Genomic DNA, 15,883 nt, shown 5'->3' on the forward strand with positions numbered 1-15,883 from the left:
AACCCCTACATAGTGTGGCATGAAAAGTTTTCTTATTCAGCAAAACACTATTCATAAGGGTTTCAAAAATTCCAAAAATTGGGGTTATTACAGTCTACCCTCCTTAAAAGGATTTCGTCCCGGAATCAGATAGAAAATGAGTAGGGATACTTTCTTAGCATTGCACTTTCTAACTCTTACGTAATTTTCCCACATTGTGGTTCTACCATCAAACTCTGACTAGTTTGATAACTCTTCTCCTAAGCATTTGTCCATTTTTGATCTATAACCCTTCCTGGTTGCTCCATGTAGGTTACGTCTGGTTGCATGTCTATGCACTCATATGCCCCTATTTGTCTGGCATCCGAATTACACTTCCTTAACATTGATATGTGGAACACGTTATGAACTTACTACATGTTCGGGGGTAGGGCTAGCTCATATGCTAACTTCCCAATACGTCTTAATACCTCAAAGGGTCCAACAATTCGTAGGCTTAGCTTTCCTCTCTTTTTAAACCTCATCAATCCTTTCTAAGGGATACCTTTAACATTACTAGGTCCCATATTTCCTATTCTTTGTCCTTTCGTGTCAAATTAACATATTTCTCATGTCCATCTTGGGCTACTACCAGCCGTCCTCTGATTAGATCTATCATATCCTTGGTCCTTTGGACCACTGCTGGTCCGAGCATCTTGCGCTCTACAACTTCATCCTAACATAAGGGAGATCGACATTTTCTTCCCTCAAAGATCTCATAAGACGACATCTCGATACCTGACATACGATCTATTATCGTGAGAAAACTCAATCCGCGTTAAGTGATCATTCCAAATTCTCTCAAGTCTATTGCACAGACTCTCATTATAGCTTTTAGCATTAGAGCTTTTGCTTCTCAATACCCATTCTTTTTCAGTTCGTAATCGCTACTACCTTCCGTTCCTAATATTATACTGGTTATACTTTTGCTCGTTAGCGTTCTATAACCTTTTAATAACCACGTCAACCTTAGTATCACTAACGCGTTAGAATCGGAATACCATCGTACTGATATTACTTCCTTTAGCTGCTTCCATCTTCGAAAGCTTGATCCATCATATAGAAGTAAAGGAATTTGTTGAGAGATCACTATGATCATGAACACTTGTTCTATTGCATAGTTAGTACAGAAGGTGGCCAGCCTTTAGCACTTGATAAGCAATTAAACGACATGTGGTATCCTACTAGGCTTCTATCACACAGATAGATAGTCATTCGGTAATACCTCCCCTTCTGGAAGGGTTGTTCTTCTCAGCTTACATGAAATGAAAAGAAGAGAAAAGAACGAACTGAAGAGAATTGTATATATGTAAAAATATTGCCATAAAATATCTGGCTTGGAATCTACTTCTGAACTACAGAGGTTTGTCATAGGAGAACAAAATATATATGTATTTATATCAACATCAAGTATTATAGCATCGTATTTCACATGCCTAAATATTTTTGCTATTCCGTCCATCATTCTATGGACCCATGCTCTTCCTCGAGCTTATACATAATCACCTTTGAAACTCCCTCGACATCGAAAATCGAATCTGGGATCTCATTCTAGACACCATCGTAACTAGAATTCTATGCTTGCATCGCAACCTTTCTCGTATAGCAATACGACTCTCTATTGATAAGAAGGAATAAATATTCAATAGTTAGATAATCTACTTAACCAGTCTATTCAACGATAACTTATACATCACCACAACCCGATTAGGGGTACCCAATCTCAACATCCATTACACTACAACTCTCACGGTTGTAATCGGCTCATTATTCAAAGAATCGTTGCTGCATTACTATGGTCCACCACTGACCTACTGTCGTCATTCATTTTCCTTGGAATCTTAATAGCTAACCATACGGAGTCCATACCTGTCGTATCGAATTCTTCTAAGGAGTTAACATAATTACCATTCATAATTCATGAAGAACACTCCAGATCCTGACGTACTTTCATGACATGAAGCAGATAAAATTGCAGAAGAGTTTCAATCAAAGCAACGATAGCAGGTTAATACCATTCTTAATCATATGCCTTCAATAGAAGACTTAACTCAAAGGTTCGTCTAGTCCTTTTTGAAACATGGTCCTGGCTTATCTCAAGATAGTACCATCTGAGATAGATATCCCGCTCATGGCGATTACACGAATTAAACCTTTACCAACTACTATTACGGTTGGGTATTGCACAGTCATCGGAAGGAATGTCAATCTTCCAAACCATAATACAACCTTCACAGCTTTAACCATCATCACTGTATTCCTTTGGCTCAAGCGCCTATAATTATCCTCTTACCTTTAAAGTGTCGGCCACCTCTTTGGCCTTTCCTGATAGTAAAATTTCCTTACAGTCAATGTCATTTTAACCACCTCCAAATAAATTTTCTACCTCATTTCAATCACTGCTTATATGAAGATGTTTTCCTTAAAATCTGATGAGTAAAAAAAATATCACAATTTTTCCATAAGTTATTGCCTCAGTCTTTAGTGGTTAATCACTGTCACGACTGACTCTCAATCATACTTAGAACATCTTTTATCTTAGGTCCTAATTTCCTTGAACAATTTCGACCTTTACTGGTTCGATCCATACTTTCTCGTGGTTTAACACGTGCCCCACTTGGTGATAAGTGGCATTTTATACCACTTAGAACGTCTTAAAATGGCTTAAATTGGTGTCTTGAAATCAAGTATTTTGTGTATTTGATGCGTTTTTCTAGTGTTTATGCATTTCAGGGTATTAGTTGCATTTCGGGGGAGGAATCATCAAGAATAAGCCTTGGCATGTGTTCACCATTGCGAGAGGAAAGGAACGGGCAGATTACGGCGAAGAAACGGAGCAAACTTGGATTTTTTTCCAGTGGAGGCCTGCGCGCCCGCGCAGCTATGCTGAGCGGCCGCGCAGCAACCTGCGCGCCCGCGCAGCTATGCTGAGCGGCCGCGCAGGGTCGGGAATTTTGCTGAATTATTTTAGACTTCTACTTCTGTTTGGCTTCCAACTTCTATGTAATCTGAGTTTTATGGGACTATTATATAAGTAGATTTGAGACGTTTTCACAGGGGGATTAAGAAGAAGAAGATTGTGTTTTACGCAAGAAGCGAAGGAGATAAGGAAGAAGACCGATTTAGCACACCGTAACAAAGAGGAAGCATATTTTCTTGTGATTCTTGTTTCGTTGTAACGTTGGATGCTAGTTTTCTTGCTTTGACTTATTTACTCTTGTGACGTACTCTGTTTTAATATAATTAGTTTATTTATTATTTTCTTGTGTTTGTTTATCATGATTTCATATGAACCCATGATGGCGATAAGTTCTATTATGGGCTAATCGTGATCATGGGGTTGCAACGGATTTATTATGGAATTCTTTAGTTAATTGTTTAATACTTTAGTGTGTGATGATTGCTTGATATCTAGTATTGGTTGTGCGTATTCGTCTTATGTGCGTCGCGAACATATAAGATAGGGTGTTAATCTCTTGTGAAGCGACGGTGGATCTTGAGATTTAGAACTTGCCATGCTAGCATAGGTTCATGTACGTTGTGCATGATTAGTGGGTAACTCTAACAGTTTTATTTGCCCTATGTAATCAAAAAGGAATAACTTGTGCTTAAATCGTTGTGTTGTCAATTTTTGTAGACATATAAGAACTCAACATAATTGATGACTATTCAACTTCTATCTTAATTGTGGATGCTTGGTGGAATGGTATTAGTACAATGAAAGTTGGCTTTTATCAGTTTCGTGTTATTCGATTAATATCATCACTGTCACATGCTAAAGGTAATAACAATGGCTATAGAAGGAAGTAATAATGAAGTTGTGATCTCATGAGTGTTTTATTATTGATAAATTGAAGTGTTAGTAAAGTGGTTAATTAAGTAGGTAATTATAGTTAATATTTAATCAACAATTTTAAGTGTTATTATCTTAACATTGAGAAGTAATCATACATTGGTGAGTGAGTTTAATTAGACAATAATTTAGTCTGAGTCTCTGAGGCAACGAACTAGAAAATATTCTATATTACTTGCGAACGCGTATACTTGCATGAATATTAGCGCGTGTTTTCGCCCTAACAAGTTTTTGGCGCCGCTGCCGGGGACTCGGCATATTTGTTTAGTTTATGTACTTACCATCATTGGTCATTAGGACTCAGTGATTAGGACGTAGTAGTTACTTATTTTTTCTGGTTGTGTTTCAGGTACTTTAGCAAGCGTTTATGCAAACTCGTTCTCGTGCTCGCAAGAGGACTTTAGATATAGCTGAGGAGACAGACGAAGTTCTTGATATTCCGGAGAAGTTAGATTTTGAGGATTCGGATTCAGGAACTGAGCAGAAAGAACCAGTAAACATGGGAGATCGTATTGTTCAAGCTGATCCAGCTCTTATGGATTTTTCTCGGCCTAAAATTGATGACATTCAGTCAAGCATCCTTCATCCGGCTATTCAAGCTAACACCTTTGAAATCAAGCCGGGCACTATTCAGATGGTGCAGAATTCTGTTTCTTTTGGAGGAGCGGCAACTGAAGACCCCAACATGCACATAAGGAATTTTGTCGAGATCTGCAGCACTTTTAAGTATAATAGCGTGACTGATGAGGCTATCAAGTTGAGGCTTTTCCCGTTCTCACTAAGGGACAAGGCTAAAGACTGGTTACATTCTGAACCAGCTGGGTCCATCACTACGTGGCAAGATCTTGCGCAAAAGTTTCTGGTGAAGTTTTATCCGATGGCAAAGACTGCTGCTATGAGGAGTGCTCTTACTCAGTTTGCGCAGCAACCTACAGAATCTATGTGCGAGGCTTGGGAACGCTACAAGGAAATGTTGAGAAAATGTCCACATCATGGAATGCCGGATTGGATGGTGATCACTGGTTTCTATAATGGTTTGGGGGCCCAATCTCGGCCCATGCTCGATGCAGCAGCTGGAGGCGCCTTATGGGCTAAAAGCTATACTGAGGCGTATAATCTTATCGAGATGATGGCTGCAAATGAGCATCAAAACCCAACTCAGAGGATGACGTCAGGCAAGGTAGCAGGTATTCTGGAAGTTGATGCAGCCACCGCTATTGCAGCCCAGCTCCAAGCGCTATCAATGAAGGTTGATTCTCTGGCTACGTATGGAGTTAATCAAACAGCTATGGTTTGTGAGCTTTGTGCAGGTTCTCATGCTACGGATCAGTGTTCTCTTGTAAATGAATCTGTTCAGTATGTGAATAATTATCAGCGACAACAGCAGCCTGTGCCAGCGACCTATCATCCTAACAACAGAAATCATCCAAATTTCAGCTGGGGGAATAATCAGAATGCTATTCAGCGACCATATCAGCAAGGAGTGAGTAAACAGTTTAACCCACCTGGATTCCAGCAACCACAGCAGTATGCTACAAGGCAATTATATCCTCAACAGGGAAGTGCAGCTGCACCTACTAGTGCTGATTTTGAGGAACTTAAGCTGTTGTGCAAGAGTCAGGCGGTTTCTATCAAGACCTTGGAAAATCAAATTGGTCAATTAGCCAATGCAGTGCTCAATCGTCAACCTGGCACTCTTCCCAGTGACACGGAAGTACCAGGCAGGAAGGAAGCTAAAGAGCAAGTCAAGGCTATTACCTTAAGGTCTGGAAAAGTAGCTGATGCTGAAAAGGCAAAAGAAGTAGAAGCTGAAATTAGAGGTGAAGAATCTAAGCAAAAGGAGAAAGCGCCAGAACCAAGGAAGACTACTGTTGAACACACTCTGCCTGAGGCTAATACAGGGGAGAAACAGCTCTATCCTCCACCACCTTTTCCTAAGAGATTGCAGCAACAAAAGCTGGATGGACAGTTCGGGAAGTTTCTGGAGGTGTTCAAGAAACTTCACATCAATATACCTTTCGCTGAGGCTCTGGAACAAATGCCTAGTTATGCGAAGTTTATGAAGACTATTCTTTCAAGGAAGGTGAAACTGGATGACCTTGAAACCGTTGCTCTCACGGAAGAATGCAGCGCTGTTCTGCAACAAAAGTTACCACCAAAACTGAAAGATCCAGGAAGCTTCACCATTCCTTGCACAATTGGCAATCTGACGTTTGACAAGTGCCTTTGTGATTTGGGAGCAAGCATTAATCTGATGCCGTTGTCGATCTTTAAAAAACTGGATCTGCCTGATCCAAAACCCACGTACATGTCACTACAATTGGCTGACCGTTCCATTACTTACCCAAGGGGCATAGTTGAGGATGTGCTCGTCAAAGTGGATAAGCTCTTCTTTCCAGCAGATTTTGTTATTCTGGATTTTGAGGAAGATAAGAAGATTCCCATAATCTTGGGGAGGCCTTTCTTGGCTACTGGCCGTACCTTGATAGATGTGCAAAAAGGTGAACTTACTATGCGGGTCCCAGATGAGGATGTGACCTTCAACGTATTTAAGGCAATGAAATTCCCTACAGAAGATGAGGAGTGCTTAAAAGTGGATGTGATTGATTCTGCGGTTACTTCGGAACTCGATCACATGCTAATGTCTGATGCATTGGAAAAGGCCTTAGTGGGGGATTTTGACAGCGATGATGAAGATAGCAACGAGCAATTACAATATCTGAACGCTTCTCCCTGGAAGCGAAAGCTGGACATACCATTTGAATCTCTTGGTACTTCTGACCTCAAGAACGCTGAAGGGAAGCTCAAACCATCAATAGAGGAAGCACCTACTTTGGAGCTCAAGCCATTACCTGAACACTTGAGGTATGCTTTTTTAGGTGATTCATCTACGTTACCTGTTATTATTTCATCTGACTTTTCAGGTAGTGAGGAAGATAAGCTCTTAAGGATTTTGAGAGAATTCAAATCGGCTATAGGATGGACCATAGCAGACATCAAGGGGATAAGTCCTTCATATTGTATGCATAAAATTCTGCTAGAGGAAGGTAGTAAGCCAACTGTGGAACAACAGCGAAGACTGAATCCCATCATGAAGGAGGTGGTGAAGAAAGAAATTCTGAAATGGCTAGATGCAGGCATCATTTATCCTATTTCTGACAGCTCGTGGGTGAGCCCCGTACAATGTGTACCTAAGAAGGGAGGTATCACTGTGGTCACAAATGAAAAGAATGAGCTCATCCCTACTCGAACAGTTACATGATGGAGAGTATGCATGGATTATAGAAAATTGAACAAAGCCACAAGGAAGGATCACTTCCCTCTTCCATTTATTGATCAGATGCTTGACAGATTGGTGGGACATGAGTATTTTTGTCTTCTGGATGGTTATTCCGGGTATAATCAGATTTGTATTGCACCAGAGGATCAGGAAAAGACTACCTTCACTTGTCCATTTGGCACATTTGCTTTTCGCAGAGTTTCGTTTGGGTTATGTGGCGCACCGGCCACCTTTCAGAGATGTATGATGGCTATATTCTCTGACATGATTGGAAATAATGTCGAAGTGTTCATGGATGACTTCTCCGTCTTTGGACACTCATATGATGAATGTTTGAATAATCTGCGTGCCGTACTCAAAAGATGTGTGGAAACTAATTTGGTGCTTAATTGGGAGAAATGTCATTTTATGGTGCGTGAAGGCATTATCCTTGGGCATAAGGTCTCTAGCAAGGGTCTGGAGGTGGACAAGGCCAAGGTGGGAGTCATTGAAAATCTTCCCCCACCTAATTCTGTGAAAGGAATCCGTAGTTTTCTTGGTCATGTGGGTTTTTATCAGCGATTCATCAAGGACTTTTCAAAGATATCTAAGCCGTTGTGCAATTTGCTTGAGAAAGATGTGCCTTTCAAATTTGATGATGACTGTTTGGCAGCATTCGAGACTCTCAAGGAGAGTTTGATCACGGCACCAGTCCTTACAGCACCAGATTGGACAGAACCATTTGAGATGATGTGTGATGCGAGTGATTATGCGGTAGGTGTAGTTCTGGGACAGCGCAAGAAAAATCTCTTCCATGTGGTCTACTATGCGAGTAAGACTTTAAATGGTGCCCAATTGAACTACACCACTACTGAGAAGGAGCTTTTGGCTATAGTCTTTGGCTTTGAGAAATTTTGATCTTATCTGCTTGGTACGAAAGTAACAGTATTCACTGATCATGCAGCTATTCGCTATCTGGTTTCTAAGAAGGATTCGAAGCCGAGACTCATTCGTTGGGTGCTTTTACTTCAGGAATTTGAGTTAGAGATCAAAGATAGAAAAGGTACTGAGAATCAAGTAGCTGACCATCTCTCTAGGTTGGAGAATCCCGATTCTACTTCACAAGATAGGATGTTAATCAATGAATCTTTTCCGGATGAGCAGTTGTTTGCAATTCAGGAGGAAGAACCATGGTTTGCAGATATTGTAAACTATCTCGTCAGCAATATAATGCCTCTTAATTTGACATCCGCTCAAAAGAAGAAGTTTCTGCATGAGGTGAAGTGGTATATGTGGGATGAACCATATTTGTTTAGACAGGGAGCTGGCCAGATCATCAGGAGATGTATCCCGTTCTGTGAGACGGAGGGGATATTACGAGACTGCCATTCCACGGTTTATGGGGGACACTATGGAGGTGAGAAGACGGCAGCTCGTATTCTGCAAGCAGGTTTTTTCTGGCCTACTTTGTTCAAGGATGCTCATCAGTTTGTTTTAAGGTGTGATCGTTGCCAAAGAGTGGGAAATTTGTCAAGGAAGGATGAAATGCCATTAAATGTGATGCTTGAAGTCGAGGTCTTTGATGTATGGGGAATCGATTTCATGGGGCCTTTTATCTCGTCTTGCAATAATCAGTACATCTTGCTGGCAGTCGATTATGTCTCAAAATGGGTCGAAGTTAAAGCTTTACCGACAAATGATGCAAAGGCAGTACTAAATTTTCTTCATAAGCAAATTTTCACAAGGTTTGGAACACCTCGGGTAATCATAAGTGATGAAGGATCGCATTTTTGCAACCGTAAGTTCACTTCTATGATGCAGCGTTATAATGTGAATCATCGAGTAGCTACTGCCTATCATCCGCAAACAAATGGTCAAGCGGAAGTGTCTAACAGAGAGATAAAGCGCATTCTAGAGAAGGTTATTTGTCCGTCAAGGAAGGATTGGTCTTTAAAGCTCGATGACGCTGTTTGGGCTTACAGAACAGCATACAAAACTCCACTTGGGATGTCACCGTTCCAGTTGGTGTACGGTAAGGGATGTCATCTACCTGCGGAGCTTGAGCATAAGGCCTACTGGGCATTGAAGAAGTTGAACCTGGATTTAGATGCAGCTGGTAAGAAAAGAATGCTTCAGCTTAATGAACTGGATGAATTTCGACTTCAAGCGTACGAAAATAACAAAATGTATAAGGAAAAGGTGAAGAGGTGGCACGATAGGAAGCTACATCCAAAGTTATTTGTGCCAGGGCAACAAGTTCTCTTATTCAACTCTCGGCTCCGACTTTTTCCTGGGAAGTTGAAATCAAGGTGGTCTGGACCTTTTATTGTCAAAACTGTGTTTCCACATGGAGCGGTGGAAATTTTTGAGAATGATCCGGACCAAGCATTCAAGGTTAACGGTCAGCGGTTGAAGCACTACTATGGGGACATGGCAAACCGAGAAGTGGTTAGTGCCATTTTGTTGACTACTTGAGCAGGGTACGAAACGTCAAGCTAATGACGAAAAAGAAGCGCTGCGTGGGAGGCAACCCATGAATTATTGTTACAGGAACCCTTAGAAGTTAATAACCTGTCCAAAACACAAAAAAATCAGAAAACAGGGGCTGAAAAAAAAAAATTTCCAGTGACCCCCTGCGCGCCCGCGCAGCTAAGCTGAGCGGCCGCGCAGCAAGCTGAGCGCCCGCGCAGCTATGCTGAGCGGCCGCGCAGGGGTCGAGGACCAGAAATTTTTTTTACAGTTCAGAAAAAAAAAAAAAACCAAACAAAAATAAACACAAAAACAGTTTTAGCCCATAAACCCACGATTTGTTCCCACTACCCCATCATTTTATCCCTTAATTCCCAAACCCTAATCTAATCCACACCCTATATATACATACACCTAACCTACATATCTCCCACAAAACTTCCTACACTTAAACCCTCTCACAAACATCAAATATCAGTTCTTACACGCTTTTATTCACGAATCAATGGCACCCAAGAGAGCACGCACTATTGACAGCAGCAGCACAGTTCCTACTGCTGATTCATCAAGGGGTACTACTGCAAGGCCTCGGTTAACTGACAGAGCCGCGGAGGAGGAGTACACTAGGCTGTTGGGTAAGCCGATTCTGAAGGAGAGTGGGTTTTTACCATCGGGGAGGGATGGTGAGTTGTTGCCCATGATTGCAGAGAAGGGGTGGATAGCTTTTTGTGAGTCACCCGAAGCAGTACCGATGAGCGTTGTTCGCGAGTTCTACGCGAACGCGGAGGCTGAAAAGAATGGGTTTTCTGTGGTCCGTGGGCTGACGGTTGATTATCATCCTGCGGCGATTCACCGTGTGATTGGACAGCGAGAGAGGACGCCCGAGGAGGAGAACTGGAATGAAAAGACTGCTGAGGATTTTGACTTGGATTTGATTTGTGCGACTCTCTGTCGACCGGGCACAGTTTGGACCCGCAGTACAGGCAATAATGAGTATCGTCACTTTCCGGCGATCGCCATGAACAGGTATGCCCGTGCTTGGAATGCATTTATTTGTGCTAATATTTTGCCTTCTTCGCATGCACACGAGGTCACAGTTGAGAGAGCACAGCTGTTGTGGGGAATTCTGAATGAGGAGTACTATGTGGACCTTGGTGAGTTTATCTACCAAGGAATTCTGAAGTTTTTGAGGGGAGCAAAGCATATGAACATCCCTTATGCATCTACGGTCACGAAGCTATGCCGAGCAGTGGGAGTGAACTGGCCGGCTCATGAGCAGTTGCAGTTGCCAGCCGCTCCGATTGATTCTAGCACTCTGAATGGGATGCAGGAGTGGACCGGTGGTGAGCCTGAGGAGCATGGGCTGGGTTATCATCTTCCAGGAGGGCGTCCAGCACGAGGTGCTACTATGGCTAGGCCAGGGCGTGATGAGGCTGGTTCTTCGTGAGCTCAGGAGGGTGCTGGGATGGTTGATGCCCAGTATAGGAGGCTTTCACGGCGGATGGATGCCATGTATGAGACACAGAGCAGGTTTGCTCAGAAACTCACCCTTGCGTTAGGGACTGCTTTTCGAGGCCTTGGAGCTGATATCCAGTGGCCAGTTTTTGGTGAGGACTCTGCATACCCGCCGCCTGATACTCCACCCACTGAGGGTGATGATGATGATGACTCCGAGTAGGTATACCCTGTGTTCCTTTCTACTACTTTCACTGAGGACAGTGAAGATTTTTAGTTTGGGGGTGGTAGTTAAGGAATATTGTGTGTGTGTCATTTAGTTGCATATTCATGATAGTTTAGTTCATATAGTTGCATAATTTATGCCATATAGTTTTTTTTATGAATGTCATGTAGCTCATGCATTTACCATGATCCCTTTTGCAATGATTTATCGACTGAATTGTGATATTGATGTGAGTGTAGTGATAGCATTAAAGTGATATTAAGTTGTGTAGGTTGATATGCATGCTAGAAACAATTGTAAGTCCACTAAGTCTTAGAGAATGCGAAAGGGCTAGATTGTGTTATGATTTGGTTGTTTTCAAGGTCAATCTACTTATTATGCTTAGAATTCGATTATAGGTTCTTAGTGATAAAGACATGAAAAAGAAAAATTTTGGAGAAAAAAATATGGAAGTTGTTGCTAGTTGTGGCTAGGCGTCAAATGGCTAGTAGCCGGCTCGCGTATGTTGCGAGTAGTCTAGGGTTGAGCATGATGGAGCGAAACGAACTTGCTCAGAAATTAAAAAAAAAAAAATTGGCATAATTGATCAAGAGTGGGCTCTTTGGTATTCGAGTTATTAAGTTCTTAGGGGACTTTGTGCCTAGCGACCTAAGGCTTTTAGAGTCTGGGATCCGCTAACCTAACGCTCGTTACATGGATATCATTGTATAAGTCTTTTGTGGACCTCACTCATTGCACGGTCAAATATGCATTTGAGTTGTAAATAAAAAGCACGATTCCGTAGTAAGCTCCAGAGTTCTTGTAGTGTTGTATATCACTTTGTGCCTGGAATTTTTATTCTTTGTATAATCGTAGGATTGCCTTGAGGATAGTCTAGTCATAGTAATTGGTCTAGTTCCGAAGCATATCTGTTAAGCATTTGCACACACCACGTTTCTGGCTGTATGTCCGTTTGCATGAGTTTATTGATCTTTAGTTGTCTAACTGCATTCGTTGAGATGTGGCAATTTGGTTGATTAATTGTAGTAAGGGGGATCGCTGCATTTTCATATAGATTGCATTCATGCATATTTTTATTTGTTTTTGAGTCTGTGACGCTTGAGGGCAAGCATCGATTTAAGTTTGGGGGTGTGATAAGTGGCATTTTATACCACTTAGAACGTCTTAAAATGGCTTAAATTGGTGTCATGAAATCAAGTATTTTGTGTATTTGATGCGTTTTTCTAGTGTTTATGCATTTCAGGGTATTAGTTGCATTTCGGGGGAGGAATCATCAAGAATAAGCCTTGGCATGTGTTCACCATTGCGAGAGGAAAGGAACGGGCAGATTACGGTGAAGAAACGGAGCAAACTTGGATTTTTTCCAGTGGAGGCCTGCGCGCCCGCGCAGCTATGCTGAGCGGTCGCGCAGCAACCTGCGCGCCCGCGCAGCTATGCTGAGCGGTCACGCAGCAACCTGCGCGCCCGCGCAGCTATGCTGAGCGGCCGCGCAGGGTCGGGAATTTTGCTGAATTATTTTAGACTTCTACTTCTGTTTGGCTTCCAACTTCTATGTAATCTGAGTTTTATGGGACTATTATATAAGTAGATTTGAGACGTTTTCACAGGGGGATTAAGAAGAAGAAGATTGTGTTTTACGCAAGAAGCGAAGGAGATAAGGAAGAAGACCGATTTAGCACACCGCAATAAAGAGGAAGCATATTTTCTTGTGATTCTTGTTTCGTTGTAACGTTGGATGCTAGTTTTCTTGCTTTGACTTATTTACTCTTGTGACGTACTCTGTTTTAATATAATTAGTTTAGTTATTATTTTCTTGTGTTTGTTTATCATGATTTCATATGAACCCATGATGGCGATAAGTTCTATTATGGGCTAATCGTGATCATGGGGTTGCAACGGATTTATTATGGAATTCTTTAGTTAATTGTTTAATACTTTAGTGTGTGATGATTGCTTGATATCTAGTATTGGTTGTGCGTATTCGTCTTATGTGCGTCGCGAACATATAAGATAGGGTGTTAATCTCTTGTGAAGCGACGGTGGATCTTGAGATTTAGAACTTGCCATGCTAGCATAGGTTCATGTACGTTGTGCATGATTAGTGGGTAACTCTAACAGTTTTATTTGCCCTATGTAATCAAAAAGGAATAACTTGTGCTTAAATCGTTGTGTTGTCAATTTCTGTAGACATATAGGAACTCAACATAATTGATGACTATTCAACTTCTATCTTAATTGTGGATGCTTGGTGGAATGGTATTAGTACAATGAAAGTTGGCTTTTATCAGTTTCGTGTTATTCGATTAATATCATCACTGTCACATGCTAAAGGTAATAACAATGGCTATAGAAGGAAGTAATAATGAAGTTGTGATCTCATGAGTGTTTTATTATTGATAAATTGAAGTGTTAGTTAAGTGGTTAATTAAGTAGTTAATTATAGTTAATATTTAATCAACAATTTTAAGTGTTATTATCTTAACATTGAGAAGTAATCATACATTGGTGACTGAGTTTAATTAGACAATAATTTAGTCTGAGCCTCTGAGGGAACGAACTAAAAAATATTCTATATTACTTGCGAACGCGTATACTTGCGTGAATATTAGCGCGTGTTTTCGCCCTAACACTTGGCATCATTATAATTACGTCATATTTCCTTTATCAATATTACTATTCTTGAGAATTTTGAATATTACCTTTCTCCTTGTAAAACCTCTAAGGTTATCCTTGAATCATTCCTCCTGTATTCCCTAGATATAGGGCATATCAAAATACCATTTACTAATACTAGAACCATTGTCTATGTACTTCTGAAAATTTTCTTTACTGATCTTTAAAGGTTGTTGTTACCTTGATCCTTTCCAATTCATACTTGTCAAAACTCATGTTGTCCCTATTAAGGGTGAAATGCCAACCTTTATGCATTCCCCTAGGATTCGTTTTAAGTTACCGATGTTCTATCCTTAATTCCACCTTTAAAAAGGTACATGCATCCTTCCATGGATAAATCAAGTCATATATCCCTGATGAGGGTGTCTTTATTCAATCATTCCCACCTCGATAGTATATGCCTAATTTCATAATAATATCCTTATCCAAAATGAGGTCAATCCATATGGCCTCCAAAAGACAATAACGGTTATCCACTTTTCTTGCCTGATTCGGTAATGATAACAAGGATGTTCTGGAAGATATTGGTCGTGTTCAACGTGAACTTCTTCTTAATAATTCCGTATTTACTTTTGTTGTTTATCTCAACAGTCATCTCAATGTTGGGATATCTCTCATTCCTGGCGTCTTCCTTCCTGGGTATCAAGCCACCGGTCTCACACTCCACCTTCTTGAAGGTCACTTCCTTCATCCAATTTTCCTAATTTCTTACTTTCTTGTCTCCTCGATCTATCCGCGTCTCATTATTTATCCTTCGAACTATCTCAAGGTTTCCCGAATCCTTCCAACTTGAAGGGGGTACAATATATATGTATCTCTTATGCCGTCAACCATCAATTTAACTCATGGTGAATCACCCTCATCCTGACGATTACTTACTTTTCTATTTCTATTGCTATGAGTCTTTAGGGTTTCCTCATACCCAAATTCCTTATTATTCCTCAAACTCTATTGCCTTTATATTCCTTTCCACTTCAGTTTCTTTTTATTTTCCTTTCTCTTATCATTATTTCCTGAACTAACACAACATAAGCATTGATTTCAAACATCCCGTCATTCTGGATTCGTGTCCTCAGAATGAATCTTGACAACTTTTACAACTTAGATTCATAATTCATCATACTCGTCCGCCTTGTTCTGGCTCTAAAGCTTTTACACTATCTCCATAACCTTGGGAAGTACTTTCCTGAAAAAAATTGACTGAACTGTAATCAGTTTATCATAACCTCTTGCTCCGTGCCTTTCTTGGTCTTTCACCAGTGAGTGGTCTCTCTCTTAGGAGGGTAAGTGACAAAAATACTATTTTCTGATTCGTCAATCATTTAGAATCTCAAATGATTCATGTATTTCCTTTAGCCAGGCTCTTGCCTCGGCTGGGTCAGCTATTCCCTTGGAACTCTGAGAGCTTAGCGACTTAAAGGTCCTGAAAGAATTTCACACCACATTGTTTCCTCAAGGTGGTGGTTAGGGTAAAAGTATAAGTTTTGTTTTAGGCAGGTCCATGGATTGCCCAATAGGAGTACCATCCTGTTTCTTCCTATCTTGCTCGACTTCTGTTTTCTCAGTCTAAATATTTCTTCCTACTCCCCATAATTGGGGTCATCTTTTAATTTAAAATCTTCATTTTCCACTTCATTATATTCTGGGTTCCTTATATCTTAATTACGACCTCCCTAATTATCATATTCAAGGTTTGCCCCTAATCTTATTCCTCATGGGGGCATAATGCTTGGAAAAATTTTAAAAATCTCTGGATATTTATTTTACTTACTTTGCTTAAGTCTTTCCCTCGTTCTGTCCTTGCATGATTGCAAATTATGAATTCTCAAGTTCTATAAACTTCATGACACTCTCTTAAGTGTTAATAGTGCAATTAACAATATGAACTTATCACAAACAACTGATCTGAACTGAAATTAACGAATATATA

General features: G+C 40.7%; 1 non-coding gene across 1 annotated transcript; it reads right to left on the reverse strand.

Moving 5' to 3' along the window:
- Nucleotides 1-4,763: 4,763 nt before the first annotated feature.
- LOC141679556 (small nucleolar RNA R71) lies at nt 4,764-4,870 on the reverse strand. The gene has a single exon (XR_012558132.1). It is a non-coding gene; the product is annotated as a small nucleolar RNA R71 (small nucleolar RNA).
- Nucleotides 4,871-15,883: the final 11,013 nt, after the last annotated feature.

The sequence above is a fragment of the Apium graveolens genome, chromosome 1 (assembly GCF_009905375.1).
Source record: "Apium graveolens cultivar Ventura chromosome 1, ASM990537v1, whole genome shotgun sequence".
NCBI lineage: Eukaryota > Viridiplantae > Streptophyta > Magnoliopsida > Apiales > Apiaceae > Apium > Apium graveolens.